Genomic DNA, 23,887 nt, shown 5'->3' with positions numbered 1-23,887 from the left:
GTGATGCCAATTAGTTTGTATTGAATGTTCCCTGTCTTACCTCCTCCCCATCTTGACTCCGTTTTCTGATCAGAATAGGAACATGACATTTGCATAAGCATCACCTTTCAGACTTATTCATTCTTCAGAGTTTAACGCAGGGAAGTTCGGAAACTTGAATCTCTAGCAGAGGTATGGGGCGGTGGTGGAGGGAAGCACAGCGATCAGAGTGGTGGGTGCAGAAACGAACAGATTTTTGTGGCAGTTGCAAAGGGAGAAAGAGGTTTCTCTGACCTCATCCACTGACAGCTGGAGGTCCACTCCAGATTTCTTCTAGTTTCTGAACTCTTGGGAGGTTCTGGTTTCTAGTTTCTTCACAGTTCTGCATTTTAGAAACTCTTTCTGACAAAGCATACTATGGAAAGTTCTCTTTTGAGAGATAATTACAGGACATAGCATAAGGTAATCAGAAGTGCAACAAACTTTGTGTTTTCAGTTTGTGTTTTTATGCTGCGAACCATCCTGAAATCTTTGGATGAAATGTGGTATGTTGTTGTTGTTGTTTAGTCGTTTAGTCGTGTCCGACTCTTCGTGACCCCATGGATCAGAGCACGCCAGGCACTCCTGTCTTCCACTGCTTCCCGCAGTTTGGTCAGACTCATGTTTGTAGCTTCGAGAACACTATCCAACCATCTCATCCTCTGTCGTCCCCTTCTCCTTGTGCCCTCCATCTTTCCCAGCATCAGGGTCTTTTCCAGGGAGTCTTCTCTTCTCATGAGGTGGCCAAAGTATTGGAGCCTCAGCTTCACGATCTGTCCTTCCAGTGAGCACTCAGGGCTGATTTCCTTAATGTGGTATACAAACTATATTAATTAATAAATCATCATCATCACCATTATCCCGGGATAGGTGTCAGGGACTGGGTAGAGAAAGAATGGTGGAGACCGCCTCTCCATTCTGACCCTTCCAGGGCAGAGGAAGAGGAAGACAGTATAGATTTGCAACAGGGGTTTGAGGGAGGTAGCAGCTCAGAGGCAGATGAGGGGAAAAATTGGGAAATAAGGGGAGAGGAAGAGGAGGAGGAGGCAAAACCAGAGCAGCAGCTGGCTGACACGGTGTCATTAGAAAGCATTCCAGACCCAAGAACCCGGCGAGCCTTAAAAGTAGGAGAGCAAAGAGCTCAAAGACAGTGGGCATGTAGCAGCACCCATAGAAGTGATGAATGAGGAAGTGGGAGAGACGGGGGTGGGGGTGGAGATTCACTCGAGACAATGCCATTATCCAAGAGGCTGGGTTCTATAGCCTTTCTCTGTAAATATTGAGATAAAAAAGGATGGTAAGAAACTTTTCCTTGTCTTTATACTTTCCTGGGAGCCACTTACTACATCCTAACAATAGGGAATCTATGGCTCTCCAGATTGGTTTCTGTTGCCAATTGCATACCTGATAATCTTCAAGGGGAAAAATAGGGTTCAGAATTAGGAGAACAGAGGAAGATGCTTTATACTCACTGCATTTCCAGTGGTGGATTCTTAATCCCTGTTCATGTGACATTATCCAAAATGCATATGCAACTTTGTTATGAAATACAACTGTTGATGAGTTGTTTCTCAAACCAGCTTCACACTAATACGAGTCCTTAAGCCAGGCCTAATCCACCTCTTGCCAAAGTGTGAACACAATAGCAGGGTGTAAAAATGTTCCTGCCCCCCAGGTGTGTGTGCACACGCAGGAAAGAATCAGACACCAAGGAAACTCTGCTGATGTGAAATGCACCTGGAGGTGCACAACATCACTGCACCCTCAGGTGGGTAATGTGAACACCCCCCCCCCAATTCAGACCTTTCTAGCTTGGTTTTGTCAACCCTGACCGACAGTGGCTCTCTGGGGTTTCATGAAGCAATCTTTCTCAAACTTCCCAGTCCTAACTGGAAACACCAGGGAATGAATCAGGGGCCTTCTGAATGCAGAGCATGTGCTCTGCCTCTGGGTGGAATGGAAGGTGGGGTGAGGCTGGGGTGGGACTGAATTTCCCACACCAATTTGAAGTAGCCAGTCATTGACTTGCTGCATTTGCAATGCTTTCCACCTTTAAATGTAAATGCTGCTCAGTTGGTTAGATGACTAACTCTTTTGCTGATAGGATCCTGGGGATAGGAGGAACAGACTAAAGAAGAAGGGGTGGGTGTGGGAGAAATGTGTAGATCAGGTACACCTAAGGGAACTACGTGCCTGAGATGCTTTTCCATTTGCCTCTGGGACAAAAAGGAGGAGCTCCTCCTGATGTTTTGGGTAATGTGACTCTCTGTTTTAAAAGAAGTTCACCTGATAGTTCACTATGAAGAGAGAGAGAGAGAGAGAGAGAGAGAGAGAGAGAGAGAGAGAGAGAGAGAGGAACACTCTCAACCATCCCTTCTCATGAGAATTTCTGCACATATATTTTAAGCAGGGACTTAAAACCCGGTTCTCAGATCCTCCACGTGGAAATGCAGCAATACTGTGAAATGGGAATGAAAAAATTGACACCACTGTGCACAGCAACAGGAGCCAAATGCATGACTAGAGGTTCAAATCCAAACTCGGCTATGGAGACATATAATATTATTATGACTTAAGCCTCGGTAAAGTGGAAGTAAAGTGGACACCATGAAGCTTTTTCAAAGGATGAACGAGATAGGAATCCTACATGCAGCCTGGTCTTAACAACCTCTACTTAGAAACAAGTTCCACTGTGAGGTAACTTTCCAAAGGATTATTAAAATTCTATATGATGCAAGATTAGGAGTTGGAAAAAATTATTTCAAGTGTTAGGTGACAATTGCAAATGTGGGAAAATGTAAACTCTGAATGGGTGCAGTAGACCTGACCACCAATCAAACCCTGCGATTGGTGGATGAAATCATCCTTCTAGGAAATATGCATTCATGTAAAAACATTACTAGACTTCTTTGGATATAGCACAATATTCTAGGAGAGGCCACCATTATATTTTTACTGTGACAATCAACTGAGCTATAAATACTTGGAAGAGTTTTGGGCTTCTATGATGGTGATGAAGCATCTCCCAAAGCACACATTTCCTGCCATAAAATAATCACTAATCATCAGCATCAGCATCAGCATTTATTTATGCCCCACCCATCTGGCTGGGTTTCCCCAGCCACTCTGGGCAGCTCCCATCAAAATATTAAAAATACAATAAATCATCAAACATTAAAAATGTCCCTTCAGTTGTCTTCTAAAAGTCAGATAGTTGTTTATTTCCTTGACATCTGATGGGAGGGCATTCCACACAGCAGGCGCCACTACCGAGAAGGCCCTCTGCCTGGTTTCCTGTAACTTCGCTTCTTGCAGTGAGGGAACCACCAGAAGGCCCTCGGAGCTGGAGCAAGCAGCCAAATACCACCCACTGAGAAAATGAAGGACAGATATCAACATTCAAATATATGGGTGTATGTATATATTTAAATTCTTAAAGGTAAAGGGACCCCTGACCATTAGGTCCAGTCGTGGACGACTCTGGGGTTGTGGCGCTCATCTTGCTTTATTGGCCAAGGGAGCCAGCGTAAATCCTTAGCCTGGTGTCAAAAAGATGTTGGGGAAAGTATTCCAAAGACAGAGAATGAGCCACTGAAGAAAAGGCCCTTTCTCATGTGCCTGGTTGCTATTGATCCTACCTCTCCTGAGAGGAGGACTCTTGCCTGACATGATCCTGGCATTTGGAAGCAAAGAGGGCCCACTGCTTCTGACATTCAATGCAACTTAAAATACACCAGGAAGAACTTTCTGGTGGTAAGAGCTGCTTGAAAGGGAACGGTTTCCCTCGGGAGGCTATGAACTCTCCTTCCTTGAATGCTTTTGCTGATATTTGTGCATTGCTGAGGGTTGGACTGGATAACCTTGGGGTCTCTTCCCACTCTACAATTCTATGATTCTTTGATAAGCCTCCACCTTTCTCCCAAGTTCCTGACATAGAAGAAAGCCAGAGCCTGCTCCCTGCAGTCCACCATGAGCTTTGGAGGCCTCGCTGCTTTCAGGTGAGTGCAATTGGCACCTGGTCAAGACAAGTCCATGCCTGTCTGTTACCGGGACAGGCCTTTGCCTGTCTTTTGCTGGGCACTCACCAGATTCAAGGATATAATTGACATGGGTGACCTGGCAGTCATGTTTGTGACTCCCTGGAAAGACTTCTGCCCGAGACCTTAGAGGACCACTGCCAGTCAGAGTAGCTTCACATAAAAGCATCCAAACACAAGTTCTGTTTTAGATGTGCGGTTCACTTAAAGAAAAAGGAAAAAAAAGTTTTGAGGAGAGAAAGGAAGAGAACAGCACATGCATTGTGAATGTCTGACTGGCATGGAGCATGTTTTTGAGAGGAGGCAATGGAGTTTTATTCTCGAGATGGAAGAATGAATGGCCAAGTACCCATCAGAGGCATTTCAGTTATTCAGTCCTGCCTCTCAGGAGACGGCCATCAGTCCTAGAAATCTGTTTGGTACAAGTTGTGCACAGAGCTACATTCAAAAGCTCGCACGAGGAACACAGCTGTTGCTGCCAAACATCATTAGATGATGATCATTGCCTTTGTGGCTCTCTGTCAGGCGTCTCAGGAGGAATTTCAGAATGTAAGATTGAATCAGAAGCCTTGATTAGGGGGAGGCTGAACTTCCTGAAAGTTAAATCCCTTTCTCTTTAGCCCCAGCTTGACAGGGCCCATCCCATGATAAATTGCTTGAGCTTGGATTGCTGATGTATAATTTAAAATACTACCATGCACACAGGGGGGATATTATTTGAAATGCAATTCACGCCCTGAAATGTCTCAAACAGGGGCTCAGTTTCCCTCCTCCCCATCTCATGATTTCTAGTTCTGTGTCTCCTCTCTCTCCTTGCAGTGAAGACTCCCCCCACCCCCATTTCACTATGGAGAAGCACTTAAAGGCGTTCCCCGCTCCCTCCTTCCAAGTCTAGATCAGGAAAAGAAACAACCGCATCTGGAAGCTATTTGGAGGATCTCTTTTTGACATTCCTCCCTTTGAAATAGAATCCACAGAAAGCCTGTCCAATGGAGCTTTTTAAGCGCTGTGTATGGAAGAGAGCTTTGCAAAGGGGTCCTCCTGAAAACAGCCTGTCAGATGACTGATAAGAAAGGATGGGACCCAAACATTGCATGGAATGCAGAGGGCAAGGGAAGCTCTGCAGAGAGATTTCCACTGAGTTTACGAATTCAGCTGAATCCTGGAGCTGCTGCTTAGACCAAGAGTGGGGAACCTGTGGCCACCCAGATGTTTATCTACATCTGTCCCATCAGCCCAGGCAAACACACCCAATGGTCAGGAATGATGAGAGTTAGAATCCAGTTGCATCCAGAGGCCATCATCTCATCTCTGCCTTGTTTTTATACATATGATGACTTTTAACAGGAAAATGTCATTAATGAGGTATGCGCAAGATTATTCCAAAAAATATTGCTCCTTTTGTGGTGAAATATTGGCGCAAGGCTGGGAAAGAAACTTAGTTTTCAGTGGAAAAAATGGTCCTCTCTCCATGTCATTATTTGGAGGAATATAAATTAAACAAAATAAAAGGTAAACAAGTAGCCTTAGATGAACTGGAGGGTTTTTGAAATGTGATATGGTTACTACAGGCAACCCCCTTTTACGCACATTCATTATGTGTAAGGCCACACACACCTGCATCACGCCAAACCCAGAAGTGACCCAAAAATGTCACAAAAAGGGGCGGGATGGGGCAGGGCCGGAACGCGGGGCTTGCAGGCTTTTCCAATGGTGTTTCAAATATACACGATTTCCCTGACGTGTGTGGTGCCTTAGAACGTAACCTCCATGTAAATTGGGGGGGGGGGCTGTATTTCAACAATAAAATCAACTGATAAAAATAAACACAGCAAAGAGCAGAAACAATTACACCAAATATTATATTTCTTTTAAAAAATTTAAAAGCTAGAGACAGTCTAAAGCTATTTACCCGGTGCCAAAAGATTTATGTACCGTTGATTATTTAAAATAAAGAACACAACAGCCCCAAAGCACCTCTAAGTGGTTTACAAAAACCAATTGCACCCTTAATTGTGCTTTTGTACATAACACTTATTGCTGGTTAACATTTTTCAACTGCTTCCCCCTAACATGGCAAGAAAATGGCTGTACGTGCATGACTTTGTCACGAGTGATTGGCAAGGTGTGAATATTTGAGCTGGGCATGTGGAAAAGCTCCTGGAAGTTTGTGCATCATTCACAGGTCTCAGGCTTGCACCTGACCACTGCAGGGTCTTTTGGAACGATGGATGTGGAAACAGGGAAATGTGGGGTGGAGATTGCTAAAACAGCCACCTGGAGTTGCAGCCACTGTGGCCCTTTCAAATGGTGTGCTCTGCACATTTAATGGTTCAGATATTAAACGAAGTTAAGGCAGGAAAGAAAATCAGCCATGCTGCAGGGATAATGCTTGGCTCCCTGCCTTGCTTGTTTTCCAGCCAAGCTCTAGAGCTGCCAAGGAATTCTTCCAAAAAAGAACTGTACTAAACGCTGTACGATGGGACTGGTTTTCATATTGGAAACTGCTCTCTTTTTTCATCAGACTTTCCAAAGGAAAATGGCCACTTCAATGATATCTCTCACATCAGGAAAAAATTTAAATAATAATTATTATTCAAAAGCATATGGCACCATCCTTTGAAAATGAAACAAAAACCAACAAATCAATTAAAAATGTTTAAATGAACCTTTCCTATTTGCAGTATGGTGATTTTTTAAAAGGTGTGTGTGTGTGTGTGTGTGTGTGTGTGTGTAATATATAAAACACAGCTCTTTGCAAAATCTTTCCTTCTGAGTAGTTTCTGCCAGTTTCTCATTTTTCCAATCTCCCCAATTGCCCATCAGTTTTCATCTTAAAAAAAAAAATCCTCATGAAAATTAGTCAGCATTTCAGTGTAGTTTTCTCTTACAATATACACTTTGCCAGCAAAATTTCCCCTGGTATAATGCACTTTGTATTTATTTTCATGAATATATAAATTTTTTGTGCACACTTTACCCCAGAACATGCGTTTGCGTACCTAGTTGCTTGGCTGGAGAACTGTGTTACAAAATTCAGAGAAGTGCAAATTTTGAAAGCTGGTTGCGTTTCAGTCTGTGCATGGTTCAGGAAATGCAAATTAAATAGTTTTGCCTTTTAATATCAAGTAAATCCTAATTCTGAGTTCGAAATGTCTCAGAATTGTTATAGATAGATTTATTGATGAAGGGCGTTTTCCCCCCCTTTAGGTTCCTTTTGATATTGGAACTTTCTCTCGATCAGTGGTGGCCAAACTTGGCCCTCCAGCTGTTTTGGGACTACAATTCCCATCATCCCTTACCACCGGTCCTGTTAGCTAGGGATGATGGGAATTGTAGTCCAAAAACAGCTGGAGGGCCAAGTTTGGCCACCACTGCTCTAGATAGTTATTTTATCTTATTGCCTGACACCCTTTTGAGTTTTCCTTTGATGGAGATTAGCTTTACACCCTGTTTTCAAGCAAAAAATGTCTTCTGCAGGCCAAATGTATTAGCAGACCAATGTCTGGAACATATATTGTCTTTAATAGCCCATGAGTTATTACTTTATTATTTATTAGACTTATATCCTGCCCTTCAGCATAAGATCTAAGGGTGGTTCAAAAGACAAAAATACAACATAAAAACACAAATAAATATTCAAAACAAATCAGCAAAACAATAACCCACACCCTCAAACACATTTCAAAGGCTGCGGAATATTAATCAGCCAAAGACCTGGTTAAAGAGGAACGTTTTCACCTGGTGCCTAAAGATATATAATGAAGGCACCAGATGAACATCCCTGACAAACCTCATTGTCTCTTAATGGCTTTTAAATAGAAAGTAGCAGGCTGGATCAGGACCCCATTGGGCATTGGGGAAGGCAGGCTTTAACTCTTTGTCTCTGCTGTGTCCCTAATTGAGATCTGCTCTCCCACATTCCTGTTTGCATTGGAAGAAAAGCTCCAATTGGTACAAAAGGAGGCTTTTCTTGCAGTGGATATACCACAAGTGATGCTCCCAATCCAGACTAGAACCACAGGCAAATGCAACCTTAAAACCAGCTAAAACTTTAGAGAAGTCTTTCAGACATCAGCCCTGAGAAAGCAGGAAGGTGTGTCTCCCTTGGCAGTACAGGGATTACCCTGGATCAGCTTCACTCCAAGCACATTTGTCCTAATCTAACAAAAGAGCTCTGTGTGCAAAAGTCAACTCCTATGTGCAAGGCAGATAAGGATGTATATGTGCATCTAGACGTTCGGCCTAAAATGTATTGCTATGCTCAATAAGACTCCATTGAAGAAGATGCATGCACCTTTTGATGCCCATGACGGTCCGTGTGTATAGAAAAAGAGGCTACAAGTTGTTATGTGTGACTACTGGTTGTCCACAATTACAGCTAGTTTGGAGCTAGTCATACCTTCGATCCCAAACGCCTTGTGAGTTGAACGTTTTGGCTCCCGAATGCCGCAAATCCAGAAGTGAGTGTTCCGGTTTGCAAACGTTCTTTGGAACCCAAATGTCCGAAGCCACTTCCATGGCTTACAATTGGCTGCAGGAGCTTCTGAACATTTTGGAAGTTGAACAGACTTCCGGAACGGATTCCATTCAACTTCCGAGGTACCACTGTATTACAACATAGAGTATATCCAGTGGCATCCTAGGTTTCTGTCTGTAGGACAAATGTGCCTGAACTTTCATCCATCCATTCATTTGCCTTTTATCAGCCTTTGGGAGAACCCAGTTTGCCATTTTTGTATGTGTTGCATTCTCAGACTCTCAACTTGGAGAGTGGGTGACTTTATATTCAATGCAGACTTCCCAGTAGCAGATTGCCATTAGAGCTCCTTGGAAGGGTCCTTCCTTTTCCCAATCCCGGAGGAGACTGGCCAGTCTCTCAGATGAAGCTTCTGCGCCTGCAGGGCTCAGTGCTGCTATTGTACAGCCCATACTTCCTTCCCGATGCCTTTTTAAATTCAGATTTCCATGGCTTGGAAATCTGAAGATCCAAAACTCATTTTCCTGCCTCCTTTTAGACTGCACACCATTTTGAGGCAACAGTGTGTTCCTCAGAGGATTACATGCATCACTGACACCATAGCTGCTAATCCACTCTGGCATTCCTCCGTGGCTCCAGGGGTGTCACTAGGGTGTGTTTCGAGTAAAGAGGGAGGCAAGGGTGGGGTGGAGAGGCAAATACCTGCACTGCTTTCGCAACAGAAGGCTGAATTTCAGCAACAGTAACTCAGAGCCCTCTCCCGATCTCCTTCCTTAGGTAATGATCACACTAACTGAACAAACAGTCAAAGGTGCTGCCGCAGATAAGCGCTGGTACAATTGATCCCTGGCTTTCCGTGGCTGATTTGAACTTTCAGGACACATTGTTGGCACAGCTTAACACTTTAATGTGATGCTTGCCAGTGGCAAGGAATTCTTCGGCTCACAGGTAGAATCAAATCACGGTTTTCGGGGGGGGGAGGTACAGAAAGGAAATAAAACTCTCTGGAATATTATTTACTTTAACGTGTATAAGCTGCCTTATACCTGAAGGAACGTCTCTACCCCCATCGTCCAGCCCAGACACGGAGGTCCAGCTCCAAGCGCCTTCTGGCAGTTTCTTCCCTGCAAGAAGTAAAGCTACAGAGAACCAGGCACAGGGCCTTCTTGGTAGTGGCTCCCACCCTGTGGAATGCTCTTCCATCAGATGTCAAGGAGATAAATAATTATATGACTTTTAGAAGACACCTGAAGGCATAGGAGTCATTCTTAGGAGCCAAGGGGGTCTTCAACCCCCTCAATAAAATATTTGAGGGCCCCTCAAGTTGATGGGCATTGCCATTCAAATGATGTGCATGCACCACATCATGTGTTCAGTTATGCAGGGTGGGGCTTACCTCCCCCACCCCCATATTTTGTTCAAGTTGGCACCCTTGTCTGAAGACAGCCCTGTACAGGGACTTTAATGGTTGGTGTTTTATTGTGTTTTTAATATTGTGTTGGGAGCCAGAGTCCAGTCCTGCTCCTGAACAGTTGATAAGTACTACCTACTACTATTTTTTGCTGGGCCTGGTTGAAAGATGGGGCCATGAAATCATATGCACAGTTCAGGACTTGTTCCTGCGCACAATTCCCCCCTCCAGCTTATTTTATGCATGTGGAGAAGCCTGCTTCAAACGCATGGAACATCCATGATTGTGTTGTGCAGACAGAATTCAACAGAATTCAGCACTCTGGGAAGCTCAGCTTTGGCACAGATAAGGAAGCAAGTTTCTAGGCTTATGGCTGCAAATATAGACTTGACTGTCTGGTTAAACTGCAGAAACCCGAGGAAGAAGGGGAGCTGAGTGTAGCATTTCCAGTGGGGCAGGGGCAAGACTTGGGTGCCCTGCATGCTCCCCACCCCCATGACTATCAATGTAGGTAATGTGGAATAGGTCAATATGTGTATGTTTTCTAAATTCGCATAGCACATACAGTCTGCAGGACTATGGCTATTATTGCACTACACATTTATTTTATATTTTAAACACAGCATATACACAGCTCTTATCCAACACTGATGTTCCACTGGAGACCTGCTGGGCTAGCTCATGGCAATAGCCTTGCACTTTATTGTGCTTGTGGCCATGAAATCTTGCAACGCATGTCGGGGAAGAGGGAGGAGAGGGAGGATGATATAGTAACACACACATCTAGGAAGACGCAGGAGATGGATGAGAAAGGACAGAAGCGGTGAGCACCAATGAGCAATTTAACTGTGGTTTGTCTCCTTGTCTGAAGCAACAAACTGCAATTAACTATCTCGCTTGAAGCAAGTCCACTTCAAGCCATGGTTGAAGCTGGCTGGTTTAAACGAACCACAGTTAATATGAACCATGGTTCCCAATTCAGTAAGCTGTGAGTATCTAAAAGTGGAAGCTTCCAAACTCCTAATCTCAGCTGCATGGGAGGAGGAGAGGAGAGTTCATTCTTGCTTGCGCACATCACACTAAACCATGGTCTAGCATGATGCACAAACATGGCCAGAGAGGGTGAGACAGAGACTGTGTGTGTTATGTGCATAGATAACTCTACATTTCCCTCTTCTTTGCACTCTATAGTGATAATCTATTACTCTATTACTATTATTAATGAACGCTTAGAAAGTACAGGCTTCCAAGCATCCCTCCACTTTCCCCAAGCCCTTTCCCTCTGTGAATTACAGGTTCTTTTTGGTAAGCCACAGATGCAAAATGGGCTTCTGCGACATTTGAGGGTTAAAAGAAAAAGAAGGCAAACAGGTGTGGGCATATAGAGCTTTTCATAAGTGCTCAAAAGGTCTAGCGTACATTATCCCAGTCATCCTTACATCAACCCTGTACAATAGGCCAGGATTATTATTACCCCACTATTGCAGGTGGGTTTGAGGCTGTGAGACAGTTACTTGCTCCAGGTTAGCTAGGTGGGACAATTGAGGTTCAGCTGAGATTTGAAGCAGGAACTTTTCTGCTTTAGATGTGCTTTCCCCCAACTAGGATGAATCAGAGTGAAATTGTATAATCCTTATTTTTCCCAACACACAGGCTTGCCCACAGTTCCCAGAAGGGAGAAAGAGTGACCATTTGCACAAAATTAAACATTTAGCTAGTTGGCAGCCGTTCCCCTTTACATGGCCCAGAGGTCCCCTTGGCAAGGCAATTTTAAATTTAATTGTGCTGATAAAACCTTGCATGTGTCAGAGAGAGAGAAAGAGAGAGAGAAGCATGTCTATTAACGAAGACAGAGAGATGGAGGGTAGAGATGGGTGAGTGAGACAGGATACAAAGGTAGGATATCTTTTTAAAAAATAAAATAAAATGCAAGCATTTCAAAGTTTACATTCCCGAGAAATGAGGTGGGTTTGAATAAACCTAGCTAAAAGCCAATAAAATGGTCAGACTAGTTCAAAACCAACCGCGTGAAAACTGTATATAGGAGAAAAAGCATTTAAGAAGAAAAAAGCACTAGAACCTTATCCCTCAGGCCATGCAAATGACAATTCTGGGTATAATCCATGTGTGGCAGAAGGTAGCAGTTTCACATCAGCTGCCCCTGGCCTCTGACCTCCACATATCAAGATCTTGCTAGTGAGCCTGAGTCTGCTGCCCTGCTCCTCTCACTGATCACCCCCAGAATTGCTTGATGCAATTTGTGTCCAGGATATTTTCAGGACTGCCTGGTCCCTTATATCTGTCATGGGCCAGGAGTCACCTTCTCCTGCTGAACAGCAGCTTGAAGGGGAGAAGGCAGTGACTCCACCTGGAGCTGATCAGCCTTCAAGGCACTGATGAGAACCAGCTGGCTTCAGCCTTCTTAAGCACAGCTTCCAGCAGCAGGAACAATGCTTGCAGTTCCTGGTCCTACCTTGCTGCTTCCTGCTCGTTTTGACCGTTTACCTCATGAATATCAGATTCTCTGCCTCCTGGACCATCTGACCACGTGGATGGCTGCTCGCCCAACCCTAGGACTGGACCTGACTCTGGATGCTGACTCTGCCTCCAAGGCGAGTACACCTCAAAGACTCTTCCAGTTGGCTGGCCTCCCACTCCACTGAGCTCTGCATGTTTTGTTGCTCAGCAATGAGAGTACAACGATATCTGATCTCTTGACTGTCCTTCCTGCTTTGCAGGGGGTTAGACTAAATGACCCTTGGGGGTCCTTTCCAACTCTACCATTCAAGGATTCTATCTCTGCCCCATCACTGAAAGCTTTGAGGGAGTTTCTGTTCATGCTCCCCTATGGCTCCCACCACCGCAAGCATCCTGAGTACTGTGGGCCCAGCTCTGTGGAACTCCCCCTTCCCTGTTTAGCTGCAGGGGCTTGACAAAAAACATATTTATTTCTGCAAGCATTTTAGAGGATCCCCCTCCCCGTTTTTTATGACTAATTTCACTCCATCTTATCCATTGCATGGTTCAGTGCTTTTCTGTGTGAAAGATGATGTTGATGAATTGTAAAATGCTTTCTCCTCCCTTCTTCCTCTGCCCTCTCCGCCCTTCGTTATTGAGTTTGTGACCAACATTTAATTAAAAAGTTGATAAGAAATAGCTGCCAGTACTAAATACTAGTGCACACCATTGGGGGAGGGGGGAGAACACTGATACTCTTTTAAATTTGATCAGAAAGATATATGGTATATAAATAGCTTAAATAAAATTAATAAATAAATTCATTAATGGTGCAATTCTTATATTGTACACGGCTATTTTATTTAAACAGGCTGGCCACACTCTGCTCCAATCCTGTACCAGGCAGTAGGCTGAATTCCCAGAACTTTTGTAGCAAGCTTTTTAGCTGCTGTTTTTAGATGTCTGTGGTTAGCTGTGGTGGGAAGATTTTCTAAGTGGGGAGAGGGAGTTGGAGGGGAACTTGCACACTTCATGAAGGGACCCCAACCTTTCCTCTCTTAACCTGGACCCTGATTTATCCCAGACAGACATCATGCCTGAGAGCAACATTATGGGAGAGGTGTTTCTAGGACAAACGTGAAACTGAGAAGCTCCCTTGTTTATTTTTGCTATTGGCTGCTGCATGTTTACATAACCTTGTTATAGTATTGAAATGTGGGTGGTTTTTTTTTGGCATGCTATTATATTTTTGCTTTGCTATGTTATTATGTAGTTGTTTTGTAGTGTTTTTGTTAGAAAGGCATCCATGTTTATGTATTGTAAGTTGCTTTGATCACAATTTTGTGTGTGTGTGGAAAAGAGGTGTACAGATAAAATGAATGAATGCCCCTTCCAGTTTCTAGAGGAGGTAGTCATAGGATCATAAAATGGTGGGGTTGGAAGGGACCTCTAGGGTCATCTAGTCCAATTCCCTGCAATGCAGGAATCCTGACTAAAGCATTCGTAACAGATGGTCACCCAACCTTTCCTTAAAAACCTCCAAGGAAGGAGAGTCCACCACCTTTTGAGGGAGTCTGTTCCACTGTAGAACAGCTCTTACCATCAGAAAGTTCTTCCTGGGAAACCCAGCTGGATGGGTGGGGTATAAATAATAATTATTTATTATAGTTGGAATCTCTTTTCTAGTAATTTGAATCCATTATATGAGTCTGCTTCAGTAAGAACAAAGTCTTGTGGTACCTTGAAGGCCAACAAATTTAATCTGGAATACATTTTCATGGTAACAAGGACCACCTTTTATATCCTTGATGCTTGCTAATGGTTGTGAGTGAGCCACTTATATTTTCTCCGTTGTCAATAGGGCTGGGGGAGAAACTTGCTCAGTTTGCCTTTTAATGCAAACCTGCCTAACTCACACCAATCAGCAGACCAAAACCCAAGCTGTCATGCACAATTCACATTCCACTGAATTTTGCAATGCAGACAGAGACTGTGCAGAAAAATGCATATATTAATGAAAATAAGTGCACACAACAATGTCTCTTATAAACAGCACAGCAACACTCCAAGGCTGCCCCATCCAAAGGGAAGCTGGGCTGCCATCTCTGGCAGTTTTCTCTGCCTCTGGAAAGTGGGAGGGCCACCAAGCATATAGTCACTGTGTGGCAAAAGCAAAGCACAGCCAACCCAGCAGAGGTGTTGCAGCAGCTTATCTTCTGACGCTTCGCAACGTGTCTGAACCTGGTTTTAATAATATGGCATTTAACTCCCTCCCTTTTCCCCTCTGCCTCTCAGGATTCTGGCCCTCTGCCTGTGTGTACTATACATACAAAGAAGGAATTTCAACATGAAGGCTTGAAATGGATCCAAGTCCTTGTAGCTTCCTGAGAAGAGACCGAGAAATAACGAGTTGTGGGTTGTGTGATTATAGGCTATCCTTACTTAAAAACAAAAACAACCTTTCCCAGCCAAATCCATCTGAGTTCGCCTGTTCATGTTGTCCTTTCGCTGCTATATTTTAGGCACAAGGCTTCACAAAAATGCCCTGTCTTTCAGGAGATCGTCATATGGTCTGTGGTGCAGTGGCTGAACTGTTGGACTATGACCTGAGAGATGAGGGTTCAAATCCCTACTCAGCCATGAAGCTCACCTTGCGCAAGTCAGTTTCTCATAGCCTATCCTACCTCGCAGGGTCATTGTGAGAATAAAATAGGAGGAGGCCAATGTATGCCACCTTGGGCCATAGGAGGAAAGGTGGGATATAAACGTGATGGATAAATACATAAAACTCTGGGAGCCATCAGTACAGGCTGCAGCCGTAGTCCGCATGGAAGAAGTTGAAGCAAATTGTTTCAGATGCAAGAACTGCAGTCGTAGTCAGGAGTCGCACTCTGTTATATTGGTGCTGAATGCAGTGGAAAATAGCTCTGCTGAGGCCATTCCTTGCTATGCAAATATGAACCGTAACAAAATAATAATAATTAAAGATTCCCAGAAGTTTCTGCTCCTGTTTCAGTGGGACTCCTCCTAACATTCAGGAATTTGGAAAAGACATGTGTCTGGAACAGCAAAGGGGGTTGGAATTTCCCTTTGGAAACTTTCTCGTGGCAAGGAAATGTAAAGAAATAATTACGGCATCAGTAATGCTGGCTTATGTGGCAAGCCCTGAGCACCGGGAAGGAACAATTGATGAATGGAGAGACACATGGGCACACAGGGATCTCTTCAGATGAAGAGGTTAGTTCAAGGCAAGAAGAGGAGAGTGCTTGGAATGAAGTGGGCAGTTGTCACATGGCAAAGAGACATCAAAGAGCTGTCAGAGATTGGGGGGTGGCATTTTTCAAGTACGCAGATCAGATGTGAGTACCGGGTTGCTTTGACAAATGGAATCCAATAACTACAAAATGTGCTGCAGATATTCATGTTGGCTCTCTCAGGAATTACGGGGAATCACACGTCACACACCAAGGAGACTGTTCTTGACCTAGTTGGCAGCAGCTGGCGCGTTTGCCATTGCCCTGCTTCTCCTCTGCATGGTGGGCAAAAAGAGTTGGTGGTCCCATGATGCACCAGGGGAGTGTGGCTGCTTAGACCCGCACTGCAACGCAGACTGGGCTCAGGGCATCACTCTTGCCTGTCTGCTGTCACGGCAAGGGTAGCAAATATTTGCAAATGTCTTTACTGTAGCTATGACCCTGCTGGTGGGAAGAATGAAACTCCCCATGTTCCTAGGTGGGAATATCCCATCAATTGCCTGGCTGGGTGAAGAAGTGGATCCAGAGATGGCTGTTGTCTGCATGCTCTTCTAGTTTCCTGGACAGCTGCTGGTGGAAGCAAGAATTCTGAACTAGATGTGCCTTGGCCTTTGCCAGCAAGGCAATCCTCGATGTTCTTACATGCCACCTTTCATTTCTCCCCTTTCCCACCTCTTTCTGATCCAGTCTCTGAAATGCCACCTGTCCCTGCAAGACTTCATCTCCAGTCTGAGATAGCTGGGCCTGTAGCTGTCAAGGACACATCATCCCACTTCTGCTTCACAATAAACACAGTTTGTGTATATGTTTGTGTACACACAGATGTTTAAGACATTTTCATGTTGCCCGTCAGTAAAACTTCCAAGGCAGTTTACAACGAGGTAGTAAAACTCACAACAATAAGAACCATACAACAGCAATCAAATCGATAAAACAGCAGAAAGAAGCTCTTTGAAGCAACTGGTAACGTTCAGCAAAACAGGCAAGATGATTTATTTTTATTTTTATCACTGCCAGCTATCGGGAATCATTGGAAACCAACCTCCTTTCGAAAACAAGGGCCCGGTAATCCTCCTCCTCTCATGGCTGAAGATGGAAGTCCTGAGAGACCCATTTTCTCAAAAGCCCACACCCTTATTTGGAGCCACAGAAGCCATTCTCCAGCAGACAGAAAAGCTTTCTTGGTGCGAGCCCTGAAGCTTCAAAGCCTTCCCCCCCCCCCTTTCCAAACATGACCAAATAGCTGGCTAGAATCAGGAGAAAAATGAAATCATTTTCTCTAGATACAAATGTAAGTCATTCAGCAGCAGCAACATATTTGAGCCATTGCCGGAGAGGAAATAGCCTGCCGCAATTACCCTCCAGGGTAACTTGCAGTGTATGAAAAGGGAGCCACATCGTGTACACAAGGTGCCAAAACTGTGGCTGCTATTACTAATAATTTATATAGCACTTGTTAAAACTTTACATGATGCTTTGCAGTCCTTATTGTGTTTGCCGTCTCAAAATCTTATGGAGAAAGGTTGCAATTTTTGTTCCCATTTTACAGGCGAGAAACTGAAGACTGTGCTCAGTGACTGCAAGTGAATGGTAATTGACTCCCTGAGTAACTCAGGGCCAAAGTAGGCATGACCGTGAAAGTCTCTTTCTCTGTGGGATAGCTCAGTCAGTAGAGCATGAGATTCTTAAGCTTGAGATTGTGGGTTCATGCCACGCGTTGGACAAGATGACCCTCGTGGGCCCTTCCAATTCTACAATTTTATTATAGGGTGTTTTGTTTGTTTGTTTTCAAATGCCAAGAGCATCCACCTGCTGAAAGGCAGGAAATGATTAGGACTGCAGGAGCAGGAAGGGAGGAATTAACATTTTTTTGTTGTGGTCCCAAGGAAACTCACCCCTCTGAAGCTCGTATTTGTTTTGGTGGGCAACCCTTCCTTGGCACCAACGGAGGATTACCTACCAATGCAATAACACCTTTTGAGTCAGGATTTTCCTGAGGATTCCAGCAAGGTTGGCTCACTTTCTTCTGAAGCGAGATGCATCGGCACTCTTACAAAGGTGGTTTTAGGGCAGCACAGCACACCTGCACTGTGCAATGACCTAAGAGGGCACCACAACAATGACTTAAAATGTCATTGTAGGTGGGAGAGGCAGGGGGCACCACTGAAATTTGGAAGCCCATAGTATGCCAAATTGGACTGCTTTGTTGAAATTGAATATGCTACTACAGTGGAGAAAATGAGTGCTATAGAAAGATGGGGGTGGGAAGCAGCTGGAGGAAGAGAGAATAGAACTGTGAGCGAAGGGGGTCTTTCCCCACCCTCTGGACCCCCTGGGAAACTCAGCAAATTGGCTGTACTTGGAACTGAGTGTGGAAGGTGCAGCTGAATGAGACACAGCTGAGGGAAGCCTGAGGAGGTACCTTGGGACTGCCCAGGGCTTTTTTTTCTAGAAAAAGAGGTGCCGGAACCAAAGTTGAGCCCCACCACCTTATGCTGCCAACCTCTGCCGTGCTGCTCCAACCACTATGCTGCCCGCCTCCTCCACCTTGGAGCCCTGAGCGCTATGCCAGAGAACGGCACCGCAATGCTTCAGAGGTGCCAGAACACACCAAAGAGGTGCCAGAACTCATTTCTGGTGAGTTCTGGCTGAAAAAAAGCCCTGGGTATGCCCACGAAAAGCAAGTCTAGAGTGAAAGACTAGGGTGACATCCGCTGTTTCCAGGAACCCTTCTCATTGTGAGACTTTTGTGGGTGAGCTGAGAGTTTGTTTTTTGGCCTGATTCTGGGTGAGAACCTGGAGGCTGAGAGGGAGGGTGCGTCAGAAGAAAAATGAACGTAATATATATATATATATATATATATATATATATATATATATGTATGTATGTATATAAGGTAACATTTTTTAATATGACTGTGTATTTTTGTAATGTTTTGTTTAAGTTGTCTGTTGTTGCTTCAGTTTCTTCTACACCGCTTAGAGATATATTTTAATATATTAAGCGGTATAGAAATAAGCAATTAATAAATCATGACATGGCGCCACCTGAGGCAGGGAGGCTGGCCGCTGCTGTTGGATTCTCTGTTTCACACCTGACACAGGAAAGGCAGAAAAGAAAACTTACGCACCACTGCTTCTCTCAGTGGTTGTGATATGCAAAGCCTGAGGTGGCCTTCAGGGCCTAAGCGAAGAGGCAGAGGAAGATCTTCCAAAGGGAAACTCTGAAATAATCTCTGGCCGCCTGTCTCTCTTTGTGTGTGGCGGGGGTGGGGGTGGGGGTCTCTCTCTTGAAACAGACCCTTCCAAGGACCTACGTTCCTTGGCCTCACTTAAAAGAGTTCCCACATCTGGGAGAGGAAAGGAAGAAAAGAAAGGAGGCTTTGTCTGTTTTTTGTGTTGGCGTGTTTTTAGCAAACATGAGTGAATTGCATGTTTCAAGATGGAGCTTCGTTTCAGAAAAAGGACAGCAGCACCTTTGATAAAAGGGTGCATTGACTAGACTAGAGGATAGTCATAGTGCCTGTTCCGTGCTTTTTTATCCCTCCCATTTCCCTTTTTGTAGTATTGGAGGAGCACCAGAGTGATTCTGGAGCTAGGGATAAGTCAATCCCAGTTTCTCTGCATTTCTAGTTTTTACCTTCTGAAGTTTGCTTCTTCACATTTCCACAGCTCTTTGTGGGTTTTTTTAAAAGAAAAAAAACTATCATGAAAATTCACCAGGATTTTTGTGCCCATTCTTCCTAATGTGCACATGCCGTATGCAATTTTGCCTAATGCACACAATTTCACAAAGTATTTTCCTGTAATGAGATGCATTTTTGTGTTATTGTTGCAGATATATGCATTTTTATGCATACTTTACACTAGTAAGTGCATTTTTTACTTGGCTGGAGAACAGCACCTCAGAATTTGGAGAAGCATGGATTTCAAAGAATGGTTGTGTTTCTGTTTGCATATTGTTTTGGATATTGTGAATTAGAAAGGTTTGCCTTTAAATGTGAACTGAATCAGATTTCCTCCCTATCCCTCACTATATAGAGCTCCATCATTTCCTCTTCTCCCTGCCCCCACTTTCCTGAGTGAGATTTTTTGTTTCCTTGGGGGAATGAAAGGTAATAACAAGCCTATTCATATTTCCTGAGTTTATCATACTCAGCTCCTGCTGTCCCTAAGTCTGTATGAAGTTTCTTTTCTGGTCAATTGTCCTTTCAATTTAGAGAGTTGCTATAGTGAGCTTCATTCCCCTCAGAAGCCAGAATGTTTGTGAATATTCCCTGACTTCTCATACTGTCACTGCCCATAGGTGCATGCTATAAATGCAGAATCTTACTGCCTCCCCTAGGAATTGAGCAGAAGATCAAGCTTTGTTTTTTTTAAACTTTAACACAGAATTATGTCCATTTTATTGCTTCCTGCTTTAGCACTCAGAGTGATTTGATTTTGTGTACTGCTCAAAATGGACGAGGCTTCTGTGCAAACTTAAAACAGCTTGCCATGTTGTTTTATTAATGCTCAAAAACCTTATTCCATTGCAAAAGAAAATACCTACTACTTGAGTGAAAACAAAGGTTTCATTCTGTTTGGCCAAGAAGCCTCTGGAAAATTAAATTGGAGGTCTCATGTAAATGATTGAATATACCACAGATTCGTCCCTCAGTTTAAACCCTATGCTAATGAGATTGTATGAGATCACTGATGAGATTGGAACAATACACCTCTAATTAACACCTTATTTGAGTGGAATAGCATCTCACATTTCTAAGCTGTGCTTTTTATAGACATTTGAGAAAGGAGGGGGAAATATTTCAAATATTTGCTCAACCCAAATGAACCTTCCTTCTACGAAACTCACATGGAACAAGGCCAGTCTTATTGTGTACATTCCCTTCCTTTTATTGCATCATGATGTGTCAAAGTTTGTTGTGACTTAGCAATATCTTTATTCCTTGTCACAACTGTAACATTCTTACGGCATTGCTGGACATCTCATTCCTCTTGTTCATCCCTAAGCTAGGAGTAGCCTCATTAAAGCAGCAACTTGCAAGCAAATCCTCGATGCTGATGACTGCCACATTTCAACATGGCTTTCTGGTTTCTTTAGAGCACAGTAGCTACATGCACAACATCTCAATTCTGTATGTTTCTGTTTGTCAACCGCACCCTCCTGCTCCTCAGATTTCTGCATGTTCATTCAGAGGTGCTCCTCCCTTCCTCTTTTCTTCATACCATCGCTGGCTGACAAAAACAAGCCCCGGTCACCAACGGCAGGGTCCAATTGCTTAATCTTACTCTTTTTTCCAGAAAGCAATTTTTGTTGGGATGCGTTTCTTAGCAGCACTGTAGGGGGCAGCAGAGATCCTCACCTTAAGATTCTTCCTCCATTCCCTGCCCCATCCCCGTCAGGCTACAGGAAATATTCATCTCAGAGCTGCCCCCTGCTTTGGGTTTGGACTGATGTGGAGCAGTGGTATGGTTTTACTCCATGCTGTCCATCAGGTTGCGAGCTCTTGTCTCCGGAAGGCAGCCCTGTATAGGGAAGTTTTTAATGTTTTATGTTTTACTGTGCTTTTAGTTTGTTGGAAGCTGCCTTCTCCTGGACAACCCGAAGTCACTCTGCTTTTTTGTTCTTTTGGTCTTCTCTGCTTTGGACAAACCACCACAAATCAAACCCAGATAATCTGATTTTTTAAAAAATGCTTGTCAGGAATAGGGTGGCAAGCAGTCTACTAGGGCTACTGAGGTACTGCCTTCCCAATGAAAATATCAAGCAATTATTATTATTATTATTATTATTATTATTATTATTTTATTTTAACAAACCTCGAAATCTCAAGATCTCACACTTTCCTATGCCCCACACATTTGTATACTTCTCTTTGAAGTCAGATAAACTCTGCAGATCTTTCTGTCAATCTCCTGTTCTCCAGCCAGTCAGAGCTTTGCACCACCCAGTCAATCCTAATCCCCAAAGTCCCAAAGCGGTCCCTCCCATGTGGGGAGAATCAGAGGGTGTTTTGGGTAAGTTTGCCAACTGATAATAGAAGAAAATGCCCTGCCCTGCTCTTGTGCCTTTAATGAGAAGTTGAATGCCATAGGTGAAGCTAGGGACACAGTACTTTGACCAGCTCATATCTGCCACTCATATTGCTGTCAAAGGTTCAGGAAGAGGGCTTGGTACAAAGAGTTGGCTTGGCTGCTGGAATCCTTGCTTGTACAGAGCAAAAGCATGTAAACCCAAGTGTGATTCATAGCCTGTGATTCATGCACATGATTTCAATGGGAAATAAGCATATTTTTTATGCCACCTACAGCAGCTTGCAGAGGGACACAGGTGGCGCTGTGGGTTAAACCACAGAGCCTAGGACTTGCCGAGCAGAAGGTCAGCGGTTTGAATCCCCGCGACGGGGTGAGCTCCCGTTGCTCGGTCCCTGCTCCTGCCAACCTAGCAGCTCGAAAGTACATCAAAGTGCAAGTAGATAAATAGGTACTGCTCCGGCAGGAAGGTAAACGGCATTTCCGTGTGCTGCTCTGGTTCACCAGAAGCGGCTTAGTCATGCTGGCCACATGACCTGGAAGCTGTATGCTGGCTCCCTCAGCCAATAAAGCGAGATGAGCGCTGCAACCCCAGAGTCGGCCACGACTGGACCTAATGGTCAGGGGTCCCTTTACATTTTTACAGCAGCTTGCGCATGCTCAAGAGTACAGGCGTCGGCTTTCTGCAAAAGAGGAGCCTTGACTATGTGGATAGCGATGAGGAAGCCTCTGTAGCTCACATCAGCTTTGCTGGAGAAATAAGCCGAGCTACTTCCCACCGAACTGGGAAGCAGGGTGTCTGATTTGTAGGCCAAAGCTTGGTTCATCCCCCTGTAACGCCCCAGATCCTCTCCCTTTCACTCACATGGCCCCTGGTCCCTAACCTGCTCTCTTTAAACCCCACTGACTGGCCAGACCAGCAGCTGCAGAACTACAGCTGCAGGGAGAGCTAACTCCCTCCCCACTCCGGCATGGGGCCAAAACCCCAGGTAGGTACCCTTGGGAGATGCCATTTCCCAAGGGCATCCTTAGGAAAATCATATTTTCCAGGGGTCCTTGGGACCTTTTGTCCTGGCACAAGGCTCTGGAGTTTTCCCTCCTTTGATCTCCCCACAGCACCTCTGCCAGGGACTGGAGGCTGGCTGAGTGAAAGTGCCATGGATGAGGACTTCATCATCCGCAACTCACATGTAATGCTGGTGAAATAAGTGCATTGTTCCCTTCCTAGAAATGATCTCTGTGCGGGAAAACGGTTTTGTTTGTGGGAAACAGACCTCACGAGTAATATCCAGCCCCAGCCAGACACTCCTCATTGCCCAAAGCCAGAGGAAGAGGAATTACACAGTACAAACTGTTGCTATAGCAACCACTACCACACCCACTGGCACAATGTGATTAAATTATGGGCTGTTTTCCACACATAGGAAAACAACTGTTTGAATACCAATGACCCCCAACACAATTGCTTGACTTGTTTTTACAACTCTGCAACAATTATTTCACACAATTCCCCGTATAGGTACCCCACTGTATGTATATCTGTTCTAGAAACTTCTTCTTCTGTGATAGATATGTATCTAGCTTAACATTTTGCCCAGTTTATATATTAGGGTTGCCCTTGAGCTGTTGCAGAGTGTCTATCCCTCATAGCTAAGTAACCACTGCCATCTCCCAAGTCCTTAATTCCTGACACATTGTGTTTTTCTTCGGGGAAACGGGTCATAGGTTAGTGGCAGAACATCTGATTCACATGAAGAAGGTTCCAGATTTTATCCCTGGCATCTCCAGGAAGAGGTGGGAGAGACCCTACCCCAACTGAAACCCCAAAGACCCACTGCAAATCAGTGTAGACAATACAGACAATCAACACCAAACTTTTTTTAATGCTTTATTGAGTGACCATACCTCTCTGCTTGCTCCCCATCTCTCTTACTAAAAAAAAAAGCATTTTCCAGATATGTATATTCCCCCCTGTTAACATAGTAGTGGCTTGTATACAGCCAAAGTGAACTATCCAGTGAGAGAAGAATGTCTCTAGGTACTTATTGTAAACTTAGGTAATCCCCCCCCCCTTTCCACTGAAGAAATCAAAGTCCCCTTTGGGCTGGACAGAGAACATCTTTCCAATGTTCCCAGTGTTCTCCAGAAAGAGACTGCATAATTGGCAATTAAGGCTTAATAGCATGAGCTTGAG

At 44.3% G+C, this 23,887-nt stretch overlaps 1 protein-coding gene across 4 annotated transcripts in view; it reads left to right on the top strand.

The window, feature by feature from the left end:
• Positions 1-23,887, top strand: part of GSG1 (germ cell associated 1) — a 114,142-nt gene that overhangs the window by 68,706 nt on the left and 21,549 nt on the right. Inside the window, exons 1-3 of one of the 4 annotated variants that reach the window (XM_083573835.1) lie at positions 7,694-8,657; positions 9,313-9,483; positions 14,699-15,640. The exons of 2 other annotated variants lie outside the window; for them this stretch is intronic. The gene's annotated coding sequence lies outside the window, so the exon portion shown is untranslated. Of the gene's footprint in view, positions 1-7,693; positions 8,658-9,312; positions 9,484-14,698; positions 15,641-16,036; positions 17,280-23,887 lie in introns of those variants that run through there. One more of the 4 variants, XM_083573836.1, reaches the window with a different exon arrangement.

The sequence above is a fragment of the Podarcis filfolensis genome (genome assembly GCF_964270895.1).
Source record: "Podarcis filfolensis genome assembly, chromosome: 10".
NCBI classification, from domain to species: domain Eukaryota; kingdom Metazoa; phylum Chordata; class Lepidosauria; order Squamata; family Lacertidae; genus Podarcis; species Podarcis filfolensis.
Note: the sequence above shows the minus strand (reverse complement) of the source record. Positions and strands in the feature narration are given on the sequence as shown.